Source organism: Ovis aries, chromosome 7 (genome assembly GCF_016772045.2).
Source record: "Ovis aries strain OAR_USU_Benz2616 breed Rambouillet chromosome 7, ARS-UI_Ramb_v3.0, whole genome shotgun sequence".
In the NCBI taxonomy this organism is placed as follows: Eukaryota; Metazoa; Chordata; class Mammalia; order Artiodactyla; family Bovidae; genus Ovis; species Ovis aries.
In genome coordinates, this window is record NC_056060.1 from 3,173,442 (window position 1) to 3,194,681 (window position 21,240).

The 21,240-nt window shown below is 41.5% G+C and overlaps 1 protein-coding gene and 1 non-coding gene across 3 annotated transcripts in view; one reads left to right on the forward strand and one right to left on the reverse strand.

Moving 5' to 3' along the window:
• Window positions 1-21,240, forward strand: part of KCNN2 (potassium calcium-activated channel subfamily N member 2) — a 524,409-nt gene that overhangs the window by 291,867 nt on the left and 211,302 nt on the right. The window lies entirely within an intron of this gene.
• Window positions 16,594-16,666, reverse strand: TRNAW-CCA (transfer RNA tryptophan (anticodon CCA)). Its single transcript has one exon. It is a non-coding gene; the product is annotated as a tRNA-Trp (tRNA).

Sequence of the window (21,240 nt, forward strand, 5' to 3'; positions counted from 1 at the left end):
CAAGGCCTTCGAGAATCCTCAGTGGATTCATTTCAAGGAACATTTCATTACTTCTCTCCACCAAACAGTCATCTAGAACTGAAAACTGTAACTGAACTCTTCAGACCCTTAACATTTCTAGATGTGTGAGCTTAAGTCATTTGTAGGTATATAGCTTTAAAGACATAAAATAAGTCCAAACCTTTATTATGTTATAATCATTTGCTAGTAAACTAAATCAGCAAAACTGCCTCAGTGATGATAAAATTTGCAGACACGTGGCCATGGCTGAAGAGGAAGGTGAAATGTGTTATGCAGAGTGGAAGGTGGCCAGGAGCCCTGAGTCCTGGGGTGTATTTGCTAGGCATCAGAGAAGATAGTCTGCCCTCGGACTCCTTAAATTCCAAGATCACTTCTACCCTGAACGTGCACAGTGGTAAAGGCATCTTCCTTTATTATATGTCCATTTCCATTCTTCTACTCTGAAGACATGCTTTTGCAGCTAAGCAGACCTCTCCTACTAAATTCACAGCATAGAACACTTCTGAAAACTCTTACTAAATTTTACTTGTGAAAAAGGTCAGCCCAGTAATCTTCCTGGTTGCTTCATAGAAATAGTTGTGCAAAGGCTTTTGGCTTATTCCAATGTCACAGTTCAGTTAAAATTTTGTTTTTCTTTTTAAACGTAACCAGATAATGACATACCATTTAAATAAACACTTTATATCTCATTTACACCAAGTGTAGCTCTAGCTGCAATGGTTCCATGGATCACTTTTTTTGTTTCTACAGTATTTATATAGTTGTTCCTGTTGTGTAGATCTGAGCTACCTTCTGACACCTTTTTTTTCTTTTAGGGGAATGTTATATTGGTAGAAAAATTGAGCAGAAAGTAAAGAGTTCTTACGGGCCTCCCCTTGCCTGCTCACGATTTTCCTTTGAACATCTTGCATTTGTGTGGTATGTTTATTATAACTGATGATCTGTTATTAATAAAGTATCAACTGAAGTCCATAGTTTACACTAGGGTTTATGTTTTGTGTAGCTCAGTCCTATGGCTTTTGACAAGTGTCAGTATCATACTTTCAACATCATGATATCTGCAACAGTACTATACAGATTATCTTCTCTCTTTTCAAAATGCCCTGTACACCTATTTGTCCCTTTCTCTCCCTCCCCTGCAGTGATTCCTGGCAACCAATCATCATTTGCCATCTTTATTGTGTTGCCTTTGCTAATACTGTTTGTGCACTGTTGAAAACTGTTATGTTTTCTGGCTAAGAACCATGCCTTGGACTTATATTACTCTTTTCATGTTCATCACTGAACTAATGGAAGATTTTCTTTTCAAGAAAGATATAAATTTATACCAAAAGTTATTGCCAAGATAGCAAACATGTAGAATAAAAACAACCAGCCTGAGTTATCAATTTTAGAGACCACCTTTTGGAGACCACCTATGATGTCAAACACTGGACTGGAAGAAACACAAACTGGAATCAAGATCGCCGGGAGAAATATCAATAACCTCAGATATGCAGAAGACACCACCATTATGGCAGAAAGTGAAGAGGAGCTAAAAAGCCTCTTGATGAAAGTGAAAGAGGAGAGTGAAAAAGGGCTTAAAGCTCAACATTCAGAAAACGAAGATCATGGCATCCGGTCCCATCACTCCATGGGAAATAGATGGAGAAATAGTGGAAACAGTGTCAGACTTTATTTTGGGGGGCTCCAAAATCACTGCAGATGGTGACTGCAGCCATGAAATTAAAAGACGCTTACTCGTGGAGGAAAAGTTATGACCAACCTAGATAGTATATTCAAAAGCAGAGACATTACTTTGCTGACTAAGGTCCGTCTAGTCAAGGCTATGGTTTTCCAGTAGTCGTGTATGGATGTGAGAGTTGGACTGTGAAGAAGGCTGAGCACCGAAGGATTGATGCTTTTGAACTGTGGTGTTGGAGAAGACTCTTGAGAGTCCCTTGGACTGCCAGGAGATCCAGCCAGTTCATTCTGAAGGAGATCAACCCTAGGATTTCTTTGGAAGGAATGATGCTAAAGCTGAAACTCCAATACTTTGGCCACCTCATGCGAAGAGTTGACTCATTGGAAAAGACTCTGATGCTGGGAGGGATTGGGGGCAGGAGGAGGAGGGGACAACAGAGGATGAGATGGCTGGATAGCATCACTGACTCAATGGACGCGAGTCTGAGTGAACTCCTGGAGTTGGTGATGGACAGGCAGGCCTGGCGTGCTGCGATTCATGAGGTCGCAAAAAGTCGGACACGACTGAGCAACTGAACTGAACTGAACTGAACTGAACTATGATGTCAAAAGCTCAGCTTCTTCTCTGTATACCCTTGCCAAATCGAATCTCAGAGACAGAGTTTCAGGTGAGGTGAAAAAAGGACTGTTTTATTACTTTGCCAGGCAAAAGGGGGCACAGTAGGCTAGTGCCCTCAAAACTGTATCCTAACTTGGAGAAGACAGAGGTTTTTACAGTAATGGTTCAATGAGGACATGATCAGCTCATGGACTTTCTTCTGATGGGCTGGTGGTGAGGTAAGGAGTCTGCATCACCAAACTTCAGGTCCAGCTGGTCTGGGGTCTGCATGCCTGTGGACAGCATGCCATTGTTAATCATTAACTTCTCCCACCGTGAGGGAGTTTCAGTATCTGCAGAATGGCTCAAAGATATTGTTGAGTATATCTGTTGATGGGAAACCAGGAGCCTGCCCCAAGGCTGCTCTTGACTGTCTCTCCTTGGTCTCATATCTCCTCCCTTCCCTGATTAAGAACTGTTTGAATCTGCCCATTGGAACTCAGGGAAGATCCTGGAGGCTGAATGAAGGCTGTTTCCTGTGGTCAAAGAAGTGGGTAACGCAAAAAGATTTTGTGCCTAGGGAGCTGCCTGGTATCATCGAGGCCTAGTAAGCTTGCTCAGAGCCTCTCTTGCATATTAGCACTGGAAGCCGAAGAGTCGAATTTATCCCTTAACAACATGATAAACTGCTGCGCACATGCGCTCTTGGGAGGCCTTACGATCCTGAGGGTAAATCCGTATGCACCAAAGGTAAACTGCAGCCCCAGGCTAGAGCGAGTCCCGGCGGCTGCTTTCCCTAGCAAGATCACACAAGTTTCAACGCTGTTCTGCACTCCCAAGGCTAAGCTTGATTCCTAAATCAGTTTAATTAAAAGTGTCAGTGACCCCAACTAGATCTCTTACAACAGGAACAGGTAGAAATTAGAATCCTCTCAATAATGTTTCATTGCTCTCGACTCAGATCTCTTTGCCTCGAGAAGATACAAATACCTGCTTTTCTGCCTCCTTGCATGTTGTGTGGTGGTTTACATTTCTCATAAACCACTGTACCTGGTGAATCCAGTTCATTCAAGCCACACTCTCACCAGTTACAGGACCCTAATAATTCAAGTTCTTTAGATATCTGATTGAACGCAGTGCCAGCATTTATTTTACAGAGGTATCAAAAGACAAGATTAACGCATTTCATGATACAGAGCTAAAATAAACAGCTTTATACAAAGTCACCCATAAAAAGCAGAAACTTATTTTTTTACATATTTCTCACTTCTATGTCTAAAAAAATGGAACTGTTTTCATTGTCATTCATCCTCATATTTTATTGCTCCTTTTGGCCTTAAAAATGAAGTTTTTTGCTAGATTTTCACCTTTTATGAAATAAGAAACACTGATTTAACACAGACTCCAATATTTGTCAGCTCCCATTACTGCGAATTCACAGATCCATTCACATTTATTTATCTTGTTGGGTTTGTGCTAATCAAATATTTTAATTGTTAGAATAATGTGATTCTTGAAATAAACTAACTGTGTTAAGACATTTAATAAGATGATATCTAGAAAGATATAATAGAAATATATGAAGAACCCGTACAAGTTCTTTGAATTCTTGATAGAGGAGCTTTCTTCTGGAGTAATTTTATGGGAACATTCCAATCCTAGAAGTAAGACTTAAGACTCACAGATACATAGAGAAGGGAAGTTGACAGGAACTAGGTAATATTCTGGGAGGGGGATTTGGAGGAAGATAAGAGAAGCATTCAGCCTTGGCCTTATGTTTACTGAGGACCTCAGATTGAGAGGCTGTCAGCAAGTAAGTTGATGCAGATGGGAGCAAGGAACAGTGACATCACTGAAAAGTGTTCATCACGTCCCTTACAGCTCATCCTCTTTGGAACCGTTTTTAGCTTTTCTTTATCAGGAGCCCCCAGAATGGAAGTGGCTTAGATCTTCTAACTTAGAGGAAGTGTGATACGGTGGGCTTCCCTGGTGGTTCAGACAGTAAAGAATCCACCTGCAATGCAGAAGACCTGGGTTCGATCCCTGGGTCAGAAAGATCCCCTGGAGGAGGGCATGGCCCCCCACTCCAGTAGTCCTTCCTGGAGAATCCCATGGACAGAGGCCTGGTAGGCTGCAGTCCATGGGGTCACAAAGAGTCAGACACGACCAAGCAACTAAGCACCGCACAGTTATATGGTGCCTTCCAGAATTTATAGGTCTGGATTATGATAAATTCCTCCTTAGCATTAAACTCTTATCCCATGTGCAGAGTCCCAATCATGTAAGACAGAAGCACGACTGCTGTCTTGAAAACCAGAAGTCACCTGAGCCTCCTCCTGGCCCTTAAGGTGGCACTGAAGATACTCTCGAGGAAATATAAAACTTCAGAAAACAAGACTCAGAAACTGCTAGATTGGCCTAACCACCCTGACATACAGATGTCAAAATCTAGGCTCAGAGAGATGAGGTATCCTGTTGGAAATTGCCCATCTGGAGGGAATAGATCTCCAGATACACAATGAAACACGTTTTCCTCAGTAGGAATTGCTGAACAGTAGTTTCCTTTTGATCCTATGTTATTCTGAGTTCAGAAGGCCAGGATTCTTAGGAATGATGGTGCATGGTAAGCTATTAACCTGGCCCCAGAGATGAATCCTTGTAGGAGGCATACACAACCAGTCATATTAAAACACTTGTGTAGAAATATTTAATACATATTACTATGTAGCTCAACCATTTAAGACATGCTCCAGTGAAGTCATTATAACATTAAGAGGGCTAAATGGAATTTATAAATATGCTTATATTCACATAGATCTGTAGTAATCCCACCTAAGTTCATATACACACAGGCGCAAAAAGAAGGCAGAGAAGAGAGTAGTACAGTGTGCCCTCTGAATCACTGTATTCACTTAGTAAATATTTACGCAATAAATTCCAGATTCAGCACTCATGCAAAAGCACGTGGAGACCAGTGCATGCCTTTCGGAAGGCGCTTTTCAGAAGAGTGGCCTCCTTGCAGCTTCTTCCGAGATCCGGTTTTTCCCCTCCCCTACTTGCTGTGCTCTGTCATCTCTCTTCCTTGTGAACCTCTATCGACCCTTTGCTGCTGCCATAACTTTCTGCTTTTGAGACAGAGCCCCTTGAGATTTTGAAGAAATAAAAAAGAAAATAGAAGCTTGTCTGGACTGCAGAAATTTAGAATTATTGATCTCACTTTTTTTTTTTTTTCCAACAGTCAGCTTTGTATTGTCTCAACTCCAGCTTAAAGAAATACACTTTTCACAAAGCTGCTATCACCTGACCTTCAGGCTCTTATGAGAGGATCATTTCTCAATTCACTCTCAACTAAACAGTCCCCTCTGAAGGTAATTTGAACTTTAAAAACCCCAACCCCTTAATCAAAAAATCCCAGTAGGTTCATACCAGTTTTATTCATCATTGTTGAAAGTTTGCAGTATTAGCAAAAATCATCTTTCTCTCTTAGACTGGAATTGTTAGGCTCAATCCTGTGCCTTGAAATTAACCTTTTTCTGACATGGATTCCTGTTGGGTTTTACTTTCATATCTGATACCCACCCTCCTCTCCTGGTTTTGGGTTTAGCTCTTCTATGGTGGTGTTGACCATCATCCTGAGAAGTCCTGTCCTTTTGTGAGGTGTGTGCAAGTTTTCGAGGGAGGAAGAATTTGAAAGATTATCTAATTGCTAATGCAATTTTTCAAGTGTAAGTTAGGTGCTTGGGGAAATAAAGTGCCTTATACAGTCAGGAGGTTGTTGGTGGTATCAGTAGAGTAGAATTGAAATAACGAGAGAGGCAGCAAGAAGCAGATCTAATGGCAGAGAGCTGAGGTGAAGATGTGAGAGTCGGATCATAAAGACAGCTGAGTGCTGAAGAATTGATGCTTTTGAACTGAGAGTCCCTTGGACTGCAAGTAGATCCAACCAGTCCATCCTAAAGGAAATCAGTGCTGAATATTCATTGCAAGCACTGATGTTGAAGCTCCAATACTTTGGCCTCCTGATGCAAAGAACTGACTCACTGGAAAAGACCCTGATGCTGGGAAAGATTGAAGGCTGGAGGAGAAGGGGGATGACAGAGGATGAGACGGTTGCATGGTATCACCAACTCGATGCACACGAGTTTGAGCAAGCTCCAGGAGTTGGTGATGGACAGGGAAGCCTGGCGAGCTGCAGTCCATGGGGTCACAAAGAGTTGGACACAACTGAGCAACTGAACTGAAATGAGGTGGCAATTCAAAACAAAGGATAAATCCCTGTAGAAATGCAAGTGACTTACACTTTAGCCATTATACTCAGTTTCACAATAATCATACGTTGAGCAAAATGGACAAGACGTGTTGCCAGGGAACTGCCCACCTTAGGCAGCCTGCTGCCGATCTTCAGAGCAGCAAGACTGTGACCATGAAATGGGTTGTAAGACACTGAGGAAAACAGGAAAGGGACCAAATAGGGCCAGATCTAATGGGCAGGCCAAAGCCGCAGACCACAGGAAACCTGGTTATCTGTTCCCTGTATCAGAACTAGGAAAAATTGGAAAAGCTTGAAGGCAAAAGGAAGAAGGGGCAGCAGAGGATGCAAAGGTTAGGGAGCATCACTGACTCAATGGGCTTGAATTTGAGCAAATTCCGAGAGATAGTGGAGGGCAGTGGAGCCCAGAATGCTACATCCAAGGGGTTGACTTAGTGACTGGACAACAACGAATTGGAACAAGAAATCGATGTATACCCCCTAAGCTTTTATTCCCATTTCTGCACTGATGCATGAGCACCGCAGAGGTTGCTGCCCCACACCCGGCAGTATCCTGCTCCTCATCTGCTTGCTCTTCAGCTGCACTGACTGCCCTTCTACTCTTTGCAAATGCTTCTTCGTTTAGATTCCTTTTTGCTTGGGCAAGATATGGCTGTGTTTTGAGGAAAAGGCAATACGGTTTTAAGACAGGTTCTCTAAATGTCCTATCTGCAGAGGTTGCCTAGAATTCATTTTAGAATATCTGAAGTCAGAGGCTTCCCTGGTGACTCAGATGGTACAGAATATTTGAAGTCCATTGCCAGGTTCTTGTCATCACCCATTTTTTGTTTGATGTCCTCAGGTAACATCTTTGCTTTCCTAGTATTAAATAAAATCTAAAGGATGGCCCCTTATGTAGCTATCTGTAAAGGATGTATTTTGTTTCATGAGTATAGTCCTAGATCTGAAAGAGTCGGGCCTTCAAACAATACATAAACGGCAGCAGGAATTTATTATATTATCACACAAAGTGTATAATTATATACTTATAATAATAATTTTAATTTTATTACTGTATTATATAAGAATATATGATTGTATGTGATAATTATTTTATTGAAGTATAATTGGTTTGAAATGTTAACTTCTGTACAGTAAAATGATTCAGTTTTATATATATATATACGTAATACACCTTTTATATTCTTTTTCATTATGGTTTGTCATTAAGCATGGAATATAGTTCCCTGTGCCGTACAGTGGAACCTTGTTGTTCATTCCTTCCGTATCCTGTAGATTACCCCTACTAACCCCAGCCTCCCACTCCACCCCTCCCTCAGACCCCTTCCCCTTGGCAACCACAGGTCCATTCTCTATGTTTATGAGACCGTTTCTCTTTTGTAGATACGTTTATTTGCATCATTTGTTAGAGTCCACAGTGTATCAGCGATAGCATATGGCACTTGTCTTTCTGGCTCATTTAGTGTGATAATCTCCGGTTGCCCCCATGTTGCTGCAGATGGCATTATCTGGTTATTTTTAATGGCTGAGTAATGTTCCTCTGTCTATGCACCACAGTTTCTTTCCCCATTCCTCTGTCAGTGCACGGCTAGGTTGCTCCCATGCTTTACCTATTGTGAATAGTGCTGCTATGAACACTGGGGTGCATGCATCTTTTTAAATTATAGTTTTGCCTGGATATACACCCAGGAATAGGATTACGGGGTCATATGCTAATTCTATTTTTAGTTTTCTGAAGAACCTCCATACTGTTTTCCATAGTGGCTACACCAACTTAAATTTCTACCAACAGAATAGGAGGGCTCCCTTTTTTTCACACTCTCTCCATTATTTGCTATTTGTAGACTGTTTAATGATGGTCAACCTGACCAGTGTTAGGTGGTTCCTTATTGTAGTTTTCATTTGCATTTGTCTAATAATTAGCAATATTGAGCATTTTTTTCATGTGCTTAGTAATAGGCCGTCTATATGTCTCCTTTGGAGAAATGTCTACTTTGGTCTTTTGCATGTTTTTGTGTTGGGTTGTTTATTTTTCTGTTATTGAGTAGTATAAGCTGTTTGTATATTTTGGAAATTAAGCCTTTATTGGTCACATCATTTGCAAATATTTTCGCCCAGTCCATAGGCCATCTTTTCATTCTGTCTATTGTTTCCTATCTTGTGCAAAAGCTTATAAGTTTGATTAGGTCCCATTTGTTTATTTTTGTTTTCATTTCTATTGCCTTAGGGGACCAACTTAAGAAAACGTTGGTGCAATTTACGTCAGAGAATGTTTTGCCTGTGATCTCTTCCAGGAAGTTTATGGTGTCAGATGATAATTCCTATAATTAAGTGTACATTGGTTATACTATATTGCTAGTCACTGGTTGATAGCAAAGACAAGCACAGTAAAGGACAGAAATGGTATGGACCTAACAGAACCAGAAGATATTAAGGAGAGATGGCAAGAATACCCAGAACTATTGAGAAAAAGACCTTTATGACCCAGATAACCACGATGGTGTGATCACTCACCTAGAGCCAGACATTCTGAAATGTGAAGTCAAGTGGGCCTTAGGAAGCATCACTATGAACAAAGCTGGTGGAAGTGATGGAATTCCAGTAGAGCTATTTCAAATCCTGAAAGATGATGCTATGAAAGTGCTGCACTCAATATGCCAGCAAATTTGGAAATCTCAGCAGTGGCCACAGGACTGGAAAAGGTCAGTTTTCATTCCAATCCCAAAGAAAGGCAATGCTTAAGAATGTTCAAACCACCGCACAATTGCACGCATCTCACATGCTAGTAAAGTAATGCTCAAAATTCTCCAAGCCAGGCTTCAACAGTACATGAACCTTGAATTTCCAGACATTCAAGCTGGATTTTAAAAAGGAAGAGGAACCAGAGATCAAATTGCCAACATCCCTGGATCATCAAAAAAAGCAAGAGAGTTCTAGAAAACCACCTACTTCTGCTTCATTGACTATGCCACAGCCTTTGACTGTGTGGATCACAACAAACTGTGCAAAAATTCTTCAAGAGATGGGTATACAAGACCACCTGACTTGCCTCCTGAGAAATCTGTATGCAGGTCAGGAAGCAACAGTTAGAACTGGACATCAAACAACAAACTGGTTCCAAATTGGGAAGGGAGTACATCAAGGCTGTATATTGTCACACTGCTTATTTAACTTAAATGCAGAGTACATCATGAGAAACGCTGGACTGGATGAAGTACAAGCTGGAATCAAGATTGCCGGGAGAAATATCAATAACCTCAGATATGCAGATGACACCCTCCTTATGGCAGAAAGTGAAGAGGAACTAAAGAGCCTCTTGATGAAAGTGAAAGAGGAGAGTGAAAAAGTTGGCTTAAAACTCAACATTCAGAAAACTAAGATCATGGTATCCGGTCCCATCATTTCGTGTCAAATAGATGGGGAAACAGTGGAAACAGTTGAGAGACTATTATTTGGGGCTCCAAAATCACTGCAGATGGTGACTGCAGCCATGAAATTAAAAGATTCTTTCTCCTTGAAAGGAGAGTTATGACCAACCTAGACAGCATATTAAAAAGCAGAGGTCCACCTAGTCAAAGCTATGGTTTTTCCAGTAGTCATGTATGAAATGTGAGAGTTGGACTGTAAAAAAAGCTGAACGCCAAAGAATTGATGCTTCTGAACTGTGGTGTTGGAGAAGACTCTTGAGAGTCCCTTGAACTGCAAGGAGATCCAACCAGTCAATCTTAAAGGAAATCAGTCCTGAATATTCACTGGAAGGACTGATGCTGAAACTGAAATTCCAATACTTTGGCCACCTGATGTGAAGAGCTGACTCATTGGAAAAGACCCTGATGCTGGGAAAATTTGAGGGCAGGAGGAGTAGGGGACGACAGAGGATGAGATGGTTGGATGGCATCACCGATGCAATGGACATGAGTTTGAGTAGGTTCTGGGAGCTGGTAATGGACAGAGAAGCCTGGCATGCTGCAGTCTGTGAGGTCATAAGCAGTCCGACATGACTGAGTGACTGAACTGAGCTGAGAGTTACATTATTTATGTAATATAATTTTATTCAAGGTTCTCTGGTTAAATTTAGACACTGTGGATAAAATCATAGTTACACTTTTAAATACTCTTCTTTCGTAAATCCTTTCCCATATCCCCTGCGCTGCGGTCCTTCTGTGTTGCCTATATAAGCCTGTGATGTTTCAGTATTTTAGTTGTGTTATGTTTATCCATTCTTGTCGAACAAGTTAAGTATCAGAACTGAAAGAGACATGGAGAAGCAGGATTTGACTGTGGGTAAGCTGAGGTGCAAAGATACTGTGTCGGTCACGCTATCCTACATTTCCATCATTCTAGTCTTCATTCCTCTGTACCCTACCATGTGCAAACCTTGAGGATGTCTGCATAAATCCCAACTCCTCTCACAGCTGACTTGCCAAAAATAGCGAATACAAGACTCCTACTTTATGCCTTGTCTTAGGAGAGTGGGGAAGGAGACACATCAAGGGTGGAGAGGAACAGACCAGGCCCCCCACTTCCAGGCCTGACTGTCAGTCACTAACTGGGCCAGATCTACTGGTGATAAAGAAACTTGGAATTGGAGGAATGCTTTCTCACTATTTAAATTTGACTCAATTTTTTTTTAACCCTAATATTCAGTAGTACTCAGAAAATATATGGGACCTAACTCAGAGAGCCTCCAGATTTAAGGAAGGACAGGGATTTTAAGGAGTGGTAAGAAAATAAAGCTCTTACGTGATTTCACCCTATGAAGTTAACCCATTAAATACATCAGTTACATGATTACCCTTAAATCGTTTCTCCTTTGAGGATTACTTATTCATGTTTGGGGACCTGGGAGAAATGGGTATCTGTTTCTATATTTGTGTTAAAACTTTCATTCAAGAGGACAGTGGAGTATCACTGTTGGCCATTTTCTCCATAATCCCAATGACCTTCAAGGAGCTAAACAGGCTGATATGAAAATGGGAGGTCTTTATCTGAACTCTGTGTCAAGGGAAACGTTGGATTCTTTCCTTTGACTAATGACCGGGAAAAAGATGGAAGGTTTCTCTAAGCTTATTATATGTATCACAGTTATCACACAGAAACATTAGAGAGTGAGATAGAAGATGGGGTGGTGCAAAGGGTCTTTGGTTTGAATTGATTTTTGAAAAAGTGGAAAAATGATGGCATTTTGGTATGATAATGGAACATTGAGTAAGGCATTATGAAACATATAGGATTTGATTTAGGAGCAAGAAATTACTTGGTTATACTACATTTTGTTTAACCTCAGTGCAACTTAAATCAAATTTTTCCAGACTGTATAAATAATTTATTTACCATGAACAAGAAATATAATAACCACAGCAGAGTAGATATTTTCCTATGAAACAATGACTTTCTACTCAGCAGCTTATCTCAGCCTTAAATATATTTATAGGCCCCCAAAGATACCTCTTTATCCCTCTGAAATTCAGGCTGTATTCTAAATGTCTGTATATGAGGGAGTTCATTTCAACTGTGAATTTCCACCGTGTTGAGGCAAATAGCCAAATGGTGGTAGAGGGGCAACAACAAAGACTGGATCTGAACTGCATGGAAATCCACCTGCATAGGATCTTCTTACTCACCCTCAGGGCTCTCAGGGAAATACCTTGTCCTTCTTAGGAAAGCTCCCTGCAGGGGAGTTCAGGGTGTAGACAGCAGTGGAGAAGGGCCAGGGCCCCATCCCACTGAGGAGCGCATGGGAGGAGCCTGACTGTGGACAAGGCCAGTGGATTTTTCTGCCTTCCCACCCAGAATGTAATCTTGCTGGTGAAGGTCACCCTTCATGTACTTTAGTTTCCCCATTTTTGTGGAAGTAATGGAGAAGAATGTCTTTCTGTCTTTGTTTCCTTAGCTGATGGCGGCTTCTCACACTTCTCTTAGGTGTCAAATATACTCTATTGTGGCAAGCATCGCATGAGATCCCTGTAGCTCAGACAGTAAAGAGTCTGCCTGCAATGCAGGAGACCTGGATTTGATCCCCAGGTTGGGTGAATCCCCTGGAGAAGGGAATGGCAATCCACTCCAGTATTCTTGCCTGGAGAATCCCATGGACAGAGAAGCCTGGTGGGCTGCAGTCCATGGGGTCACAAAGAGTCAGACACGACTGAGCAACTAACACTACTGCTGTGGCAAGCATTGAAATGCAGTGTTTTCATAGGTTCACTGGAGGTGACCCACTTCACAGGGTCACACTTATTGCACAAGTCCCTAGTGGGGTGACAGAGTCTCCAGCTGAACCCTTAAGAATCCTCTCCCAGCCCCTGTCCCAGTTGGTGCATCTCTATTTCTCCATATCTTTGCACAGAGCATTCCTTTCAATGCACTTTTTTTAAAATTTATATTTTACTTTATTTTACTTTACAGTACTGTATTGGTTTTGCCATACATTGACATGAATCCACCACGAGTGTACATGAGTTCCCAATCCTGAACCCCGCTCCCACCTCCCACCCCATATCATCTCTCTGGATCATCCCCGTGTACCAGCCCCAAGTATCCTGTATCCTGTATTGAACATAGACTGGCGGTTCGTTTCTTACATGATAGTATACATGTTTCAATGCCATTCTCCAAAATCATCCCACCCTCTCCCTCTCCCTCAGAGTCCAAAAGTCTGTTCTATACATCTGTGTCTCTTTTGCTGTCTCTCATACAGGGTTATCATTACCATCTTTCTAAATTCCATATATATGTGTCAGTATACTGTATTGGTGTTTTTCTTTCTGGCTTACTTCACTCTGTATAATCGGCTTCAGTTTCATCCATCACATTAGAACTGATTCAAATGAATTCTTTTTAATGGCTGAGTAATACTCCATTGTGTATATGTACCACAGCTTTCTTATCCATTCATCTGATGATGGACATCTAGGCTGTTTCCATGTCCTGGCTATTATCAACAGTGCTGCGATGAACATTGGGGTACACGTGTGTCTTTCAATTCTGGTTTCCTCGGTGTGTATGCCCAGCAGTGGGATTTGAGCCTAGCAGCCATCTTTGTATTGAGATGCTTGCTGGGAAACTCTTGCTTGTCCAAACCATGAAAGTGCAGTTTGCCCTCATTGGTGCCCTGTTTCCTTATTTTATATTGAGGGGTGTTTCAAACTTTTTCTCACCTTCATCTTCTCCAGACGAGGAGTCTTGCGTTCATATGTGTTCCCTAACTGCAAAACCCCTGAGCTCTGCCAAGATCTCTATTATGCTCCTCTTCTCTTGTGGCAGCGTGGGCAGGCCTATCTGTTTCTACAGGAACTTTGGTACAAGTCGGGGGATGAATGAAATAAAAGTGTCTTCTTCTGGAAAACAGCCACTCTGAGTAGCTCTCTTGGCAACCCCTCACTTGATTTGGTGGCAGTGAATTAAAAGCACAGGACAGGAAGGGTAAACACCACAACGCTCTCACCTGTGAAAGATTCTTTGTGAGGTTTCCTTTCTACAATAGATCTCTTGCCTTCTGTTATATAAGCTCTTATGTGTGGCTGTTACTGGAAATTTTCTAGAGATTTGTAGAGATGTATCTAACTTCTCTCTTCAGAATATGGTAGAATTTATTGTCCCTGTTTCCATTTACAGTTAGACGCTTTAAATGAAATTCTAGACAACTGAGGTCCCATTTGATATTCTGTTACAATAAAACCCACAATTAAGCTGCAAATACATGAAGACTTAACAGTTTGAATTTCCAATCTCTTGGCTGTATTTCAAATTTTTTGTGCGCAGAACCCACTGTAGTATGAGTTACTTAACCAGAGAATGATAGAATGTTGGTGCTTGAAGGAACTTTGAAATTTTCTTAGTTCATTCACTCCACTTAGCAGTTCACATAACTGAAAAAGAGATGCTAACTAGGTTAATTAAAGACCAAGGAGTATGTTTAATACATTAAAAAGACTTTTACAAGTCTTAGAAATTTTAAAAATCAACATTCAGCTGAACACTAAGACTTTGCTTAATGTAATCTCCAAGTTCCACTTGGAGGATGAATTTTCAGAACTTGCTGGAGACTTACATCTCATGTAGTCATATCTGTTTATTTTGCGGGTCAGGATGCTAAATAGTTACAGTTCAAGATTTATAAATCAGATACGTCTAGGGACAGTCGTCTTGTCATTAAACTTGGGATTTAGTGTGTGCCTCTGTCTGTGTGCATGCTTGCTTACACACACACACGCTCAAATTGTTTCTAGGACAGCAGAGTGGCAGAATGTTTTGTGGATGCCTGAGGCCACAATTAAACATATGAGAGTGAGGGAAACAGATTTGAGGAGCATTTTGATGATTGTGTGCAATCTTGACTCTGTTACTTCCTTGAGAGACTGAGTATCCTTGACATTTTGATGGTAATGTGTTTAAACCCAATTTTAAAAAATAAAATTAGTATTCTTCTGTTAAGTGAGTCCCTGCTCAGACTGGACTGGACAATGAAGAGCCCAGCTTACATTAAGATTACCTAATTATTAAGCCTTAAGCCACTATCAACAATAAATCTAATCTCATTAGGATGCTACAAAGTGTAGTGGTTAAGAGCATAGACTCTAAATTCACATTTTCTGGGTTTAAATCTGGATTTGCTACTAACCAGCTATAAAATTTTTGCAGAGTTGTTGACGTCTGTGTGCCACTGTTTTCTTATGTACCACCTGGAGTTGATAGGAGTACTCTTCTCATTTTGGTACTGTTATAAGCACCAAATGCTGCATATCCCTTGAGTTGACATTTAAAGTCCAACTACTTAAGCTTGTCATTAAAGACAGTAAAACAGAAAGTTAACTTGGTAAGCAAAATATTTATTTTGTCATTGACAGTATAAATTGCATTAACTTAATTAAGTTAATGTCACACTCACTGTATATTTTTGATTTGTTTTCTGTCTGGATAACATGAGAGAAAACATGTTGAACACGGGGAGTAAATGCATGATATTAACATAGTGAGGGTTTCATCAGTTAATCCGTGAGACCAAAAGCATGTTTCATTCTATAAAGCTGTATAACATATAAACAACGGTTTATGATTGTAAACCATTAATTAACAGGTATGCAATGAGTAGGGACTAAAAGGCAGGGCCCGAAGATGACTGCTATCTGATCATCTTTCGTCAACTTCATTACAGAATAGTTTCATTATGATATGTTTTTCGCATGCTGTACTGAGGCCTCTGAAATCTGAAGTAAGCTTGAGTAGTTCGCAAAATATAACAGCTCCCTAAAGATGTTCCTGTCCTAATTCCTATGAAAGTAAAAAAGGGTCTTTTCATATGTGATGAAAGTTAAGCACCTTACAATATAGTGGTTGATCTGGATTATCAGGTAGGCCTAACCTAAGCACATGAGTACTTACAAGGAGAAATCTTCTTTGCCTGTGGTTAGTCAGATGCAGATGTCAGTGTGGAAGAAGGGTCAGGAAGATGCAATACTGCTGGCTTTGAAGATGGAGAAAGAGGGCCACCGCCAAGGGAGACGGTGGCCTCCATGGCCTCTGGGAGCTGGAAAAGGGAAAGAACAGATCTGCCCCTAAAGCTGTCACAAAGGAACACAGCCCACGATTTTATGTCAGACTGCTCACCTATCCAACTGTACAGTAAGATAGTAGACTTTTTAAAGCCACTAAGCACGTGACAATTTGTTACAGCAGCAATAGAAACTGATACAGATGTTGATACCTGGAAGCAGGAGGTGCTGTATCAGATACCTGAAATGTGGAGGTGGCTTGGAATTGGGCTTTGGGAAGAGGGTGGAAGGGTTTAAACAAGCATGATTGGAAGAGCCTGGACTGTCTTGAATAGGCTGTTGGTGGGAATTTGGATGTTGATGACTCAGTGAGGAATCAGAAGTGAGATAATGGTAAAGTGAAAGTGAAGTCGCTCAGTCGTGTCCGACTCTTTGCGACCCCATGGACTGTAGCCTACCAGGCTTCTCCGTCCATGGGATTTTCCAGGCAAGAATACTGGAGTGGGGTGCCATCACCTTCTCCAGGGGATCTTCCTGACCCAGGGATCGAACCTGGGTCTCCAGCATTGGAGGCAGACGCTTTAACCTCTGAGCCACCAGGGAAGCCCCAAAAGGATACATAAACTTCCTTAAAGAACACTTAATTGTTGTAAAAAAAATACAGTCTCTGGAAGGGAAAGTAACTATTGGTGGGAGCTCAGAACGAAATGAAGTTTTCATAGAAACTGAAGAATAGGACATCCTTGATATATGGTGGCAGAGACCTTAGTAGAATTGGGTCCTGTAGGTACGTAGAAAGCAGTTTTTGTAAATGATGAACTTGGCTATTTACCTGAGGAGGTTTTCAAATGAAATTTGGAAGGTGTAGCCTTTTTTTTTTTTTCTTGCTACTTACAGTAAAATGCAAGAAAAGAGATAAATTGAGGGGATTAATAGAACCAAGGTGTGATGATCTACCTATAAAGTTTTCAAAAGGTACTAAAAATAAGAGATTCAATGTCAGGAAAGCATGCTCTGAAGGAATAGTGAAGGGTAGTGCTATACAACCTTTGCTAATGCCTGAGAAAATACTGAGATTAAGAGATACCCTCCAGGAGCCTCTAGAAAGCTTAAGGGCACTGACCCCCAGCCATCTCAGCAAGAGGCAAGAACATACATGGATTACCTAGGCAAGGCCTGCAGACAAGCCTCCTGCAGAGTGAAACACTGCCGTACACAGGGGTCCTTGGGCTGGACGCCACAGTGCCCCGAAGGAGGGGAATGAGAAGGGCCCCTGTGGGCGTAGGTCTGAGTCTGGGTGTTTCTCCTCCTGGACTTGCCAGCCCAGCTGGTTCTTTGTATCCAAAAAAAAGGGGGAGTCTTCCAGGAGCACTTCTGGTTCTTGGAATGCACACGAGTCTTCGGGCAGTACTACATACACTAAACATGATCTGATACTTTCAGTGAGGTCTGTCGCGGCAGCCTGAGGTCAAGCAGAGATTATTTTGTCTTTGTTTATGAGGGAGGGTACAGAAAATGCATGGATTCTCATAACAGTGAAATCAATCAAGGTTATAAGTAAATTCAATTCCAGTGTTGCTGCCAAGTGAATTATGAAAAAAAAAAAAAAAACTTTCAGCTTTCAAAATTGGTGAGATTTTGGCATTGCAGACCAAGAGAGAGCAACTGTGTGTGTGTGTATATGTGTGTGTGTGTGTGTGTGTGTGTGTGTGTGTAAAGAAAGAGTGCTAGAGTGGGAGAAGAATACAGAGAGATAGAAAAATGCAGAAATAGATATTCAGCCATACTGAGAAAAAAAAGGGAGTGTTTTGGGATGAAGTATTAATTCTGTCTAGGAGAGTTTTAGATTTCCCTGGTGGCTCGGATGGTAAAGCATCTGCCTACAACACAGGAGACCTAGGTTCGATCCCTGGGTTGGGAAGATCTCCTGGAGAAGGAAATGGCAACCCACTCCAGTATTCTTGCCTGGAAAATCCCATGGGTGGAGGAACCTGGTAGGCTACAGTCCATGGGGTTGCAAAGAGTCGGACACGACTGAGCGACATTTACTTTACTAGGAGAGTCTGAACTGGACCCAAAATAGTGGCTAGAGTTTTACAGAGGGGCCATGGGAGGTAAAGAACCATTCTTGGTAAAAAAGGCAACGTGGGCAAAGTAGGCAAAGACTGGAACTGAGAGATACATCCCGGGGCAGTGAGAAGGACGCTTTGACTGGACCTCGTGCACTTGGCAGAGAGTGGCAGAGACGGAGCTCCTATCAGACTGGGAAGGCAAGAGTGTGGGCTTTGTTCTGTACCAGCATAATCCTCCAGAAGCTTCCAGAAAGGGAGTACCATGGCCAGTTCTTCCTTCAGCCCTATGTTAAATGGTGGATGCCTCTAGAAAACTGCTTCTCCACAATTTCTCTAAAAGCCAAGGAGAGATCAAACCTTGCCACACCTTACCTGGAATTCCCTGATGCCCTCTGGCCTCAGTTCAGCTCTCTTCCTACATCTGATTGCCTTCACAGCTGTCTGGCCACACTAGGCATCCCAACAAAGAAATTTTGAGGATGAGATTTCATTTTTTAAATAAATTACATTTTTTAACTCATGGTGTCCTCTGAGTCGTTGAGCCAGTTCTTGCCTTCCTATTTGGCAAGTTTCCTCCTGACTGTTGTGGTCATTTCTTCCCAGGACACACCAGATTCTGTTCCGTTAGCAACAGTGGACTCTGACTTGCAACAGAGGGAAGGTGCTGTATACAAGCTGAGGGAACAGACTGCAGAAGTGGAATATTCTCCCTCCTCCCACCCAATACTGTTCAAAATACTGAGGAATTAGAGAGGGCAAGAGCAAGTTACACACACACACAAATACAAGTGAGAGGCGAGGTGGGATGTAAGCAGGAAAGAAATAAAAACATTGTGTTCTGCTGGCAATGAAATGTCATGTTTGCCCTGAGATCAAATGACAACAATTCTTGATTTTGATACTATGAGAAGATGCTCTGAAAGATAATAATGAGCCCAGCCTTCACCCTACAATCATTGAAACACAGTCTTGGTGGGTATTAAAGTGTCATTGGTTTTAATTCTCTCATCTGCCTCTTAAAATAGATGTTTGAAAGTTGGCCTTATTTTAGCTTGTCGTACACAGGAGCAGAGCCCCGCAGCTCCAAGATCCAAGTTGTCCCTCTGAATGTCCTTCACTTTACAGTAGGATTCAAGTAAGCATCTCTGGTGCAGTGCTTTTTGATCTAACACAGCTACCATAATTACATCACTTCAAAGCACAGGCAAAAGTCACAAATCTATCTTGAAAAGAATAATTATCTTAAATTGATTTTAATTGTGATGTAAGAGCTGAGGATTATATGGCCAATGCAAATAAATGAAATTGTGTAGGGCGCAGATGCATGGAATTAGAAAAATTACTAAAATTTACATCAAGCTAAATTTGTAGAATCAAAGGAGTGATTTTCTTGTATTGGCAGTGAGTTGGTCATCATTGTCGTTTAAAGTGTCTCCATCCATGCTTTTTTTTTCTGTTCTGTGACTTCTCTTGGACCAAAGGTGAGGCTGAACTTGGGCAAAGGTGTCTTCATTATTCACTTCCCAAAGGAGAGTTCAACTGGTTTAATTTTATAAATCTAAGTGGTATATGAAAATATAATAAGGGCATGACAAGCAGTTAGTTCTCTTGTAATTTTAATTACCTTCTAGAAATACTGTATCCCGAATCAGCCAATCTGTTTGCTTGCCATCTGACTCTACTTTCAGCAGGAAATCTAAGCATTTTACTTACTGAAGAGGCACATGGCCTTCTATAAAGATGCGGATCCTGAAGCCTTTGAGAATTTAATGACTATTGTGTGTTTTATCGAGATTCATCCTGATTACTGTGGGAGCTCTTGGAACCTTTTATTCTATATCACTGTCAATGTATTAGTCAATTTGTGGTTGCCTTTTATTTATTTGTTGGTGAGTCTTCAGTCTGACCACAATTTTAGTCATGTTATACGCTCTTACTAAAATGCATAACTCCAGGATGTGCCAACTGTGGTTGAATCATTCTACCCTAGCTAATGTTGATACTTTAATGGGTCAGTCATTAGTTGTCATACTCCAGGATCTGAGATAAATTCTCCAGCAACACAGTATCATGGGTTAAGGCTCTCAGCCTTACTGAGAGCAGGAGAAACTCATGAACCTATGAAGCAGCATGAAAAGGGAAGGTAACCCAGCTCCACCACCCTGCCACCTTCCCACCATCTCAGGATGCCTTTTGGGGACACTTTATGTCCCTGTTCTTTCCCATCTTCCATTCTCTTTTGCTACAGTTCAAGTATGAGTGCAGCTTTGTTACTAGGGGATACACAGAGGTCTCAATGCCATGTTTGAGGGACAGCTATTTACAAAGGTGGTCTAGGGAACTGGCTATTCAGTGCCTGGTCACCATGGGGCACACCTTGTAGCCCCCTTCTTCAAGAAAGAGTCACTGTTACTGTGGGAAATTGAGCTTTGGAGCCACCCCTCCTATAGGAAGAACCCTAACCACCCCCCGCTCCCAGCTCATTTAGCTAGGTCATTGTAAACAGTGCCAAGTAGACACCAGGGATCATTTTCGGGTGCTTCAGATTGTTGTATCTCTTGCTGCCAGCCCTAGGAAAGCAGTTGCCACAAGAAATTGTCCTTTCAGCTGGGAAAAAGAGGTATACATCTATCTCATAAATTCCTTAGTTATATTCCTACAACCCTATCCTCAGTGCATGCCTGCCCTCATCATTCCATTAGAATGTTCCAATAGCCTCATAGCCAAACTTTGTATTTTCTTTCCTGTATTCCCAGCTAACGGTTCTTTCTATAGCCTAAATACACCTTCTGACTTTCCTCTCCGTGTATAGTAGTAGGGTCCATCCATCCCTGAATGTCCTTTATTGATTATGCCAAAGCCTTTGACTGTGTGGACCACAACAAACTGGAAAATTCTTCAAGAGATGGGAATACCAGACCACCTGACCTGCCTCCTGAAAAGTCTGTATACAAGTCAAGAAGCAAGAGTTAGAACTGGACACGGAACAACAGACTGGTTCCAAACTGGGAAAGGAGTACATCAAGGCTGTATATTGTCACCTTGCTTATTTAACTTATATGCAGAGTACATCATCTGGATGAAGCACAAGCTGGAATCAAGATT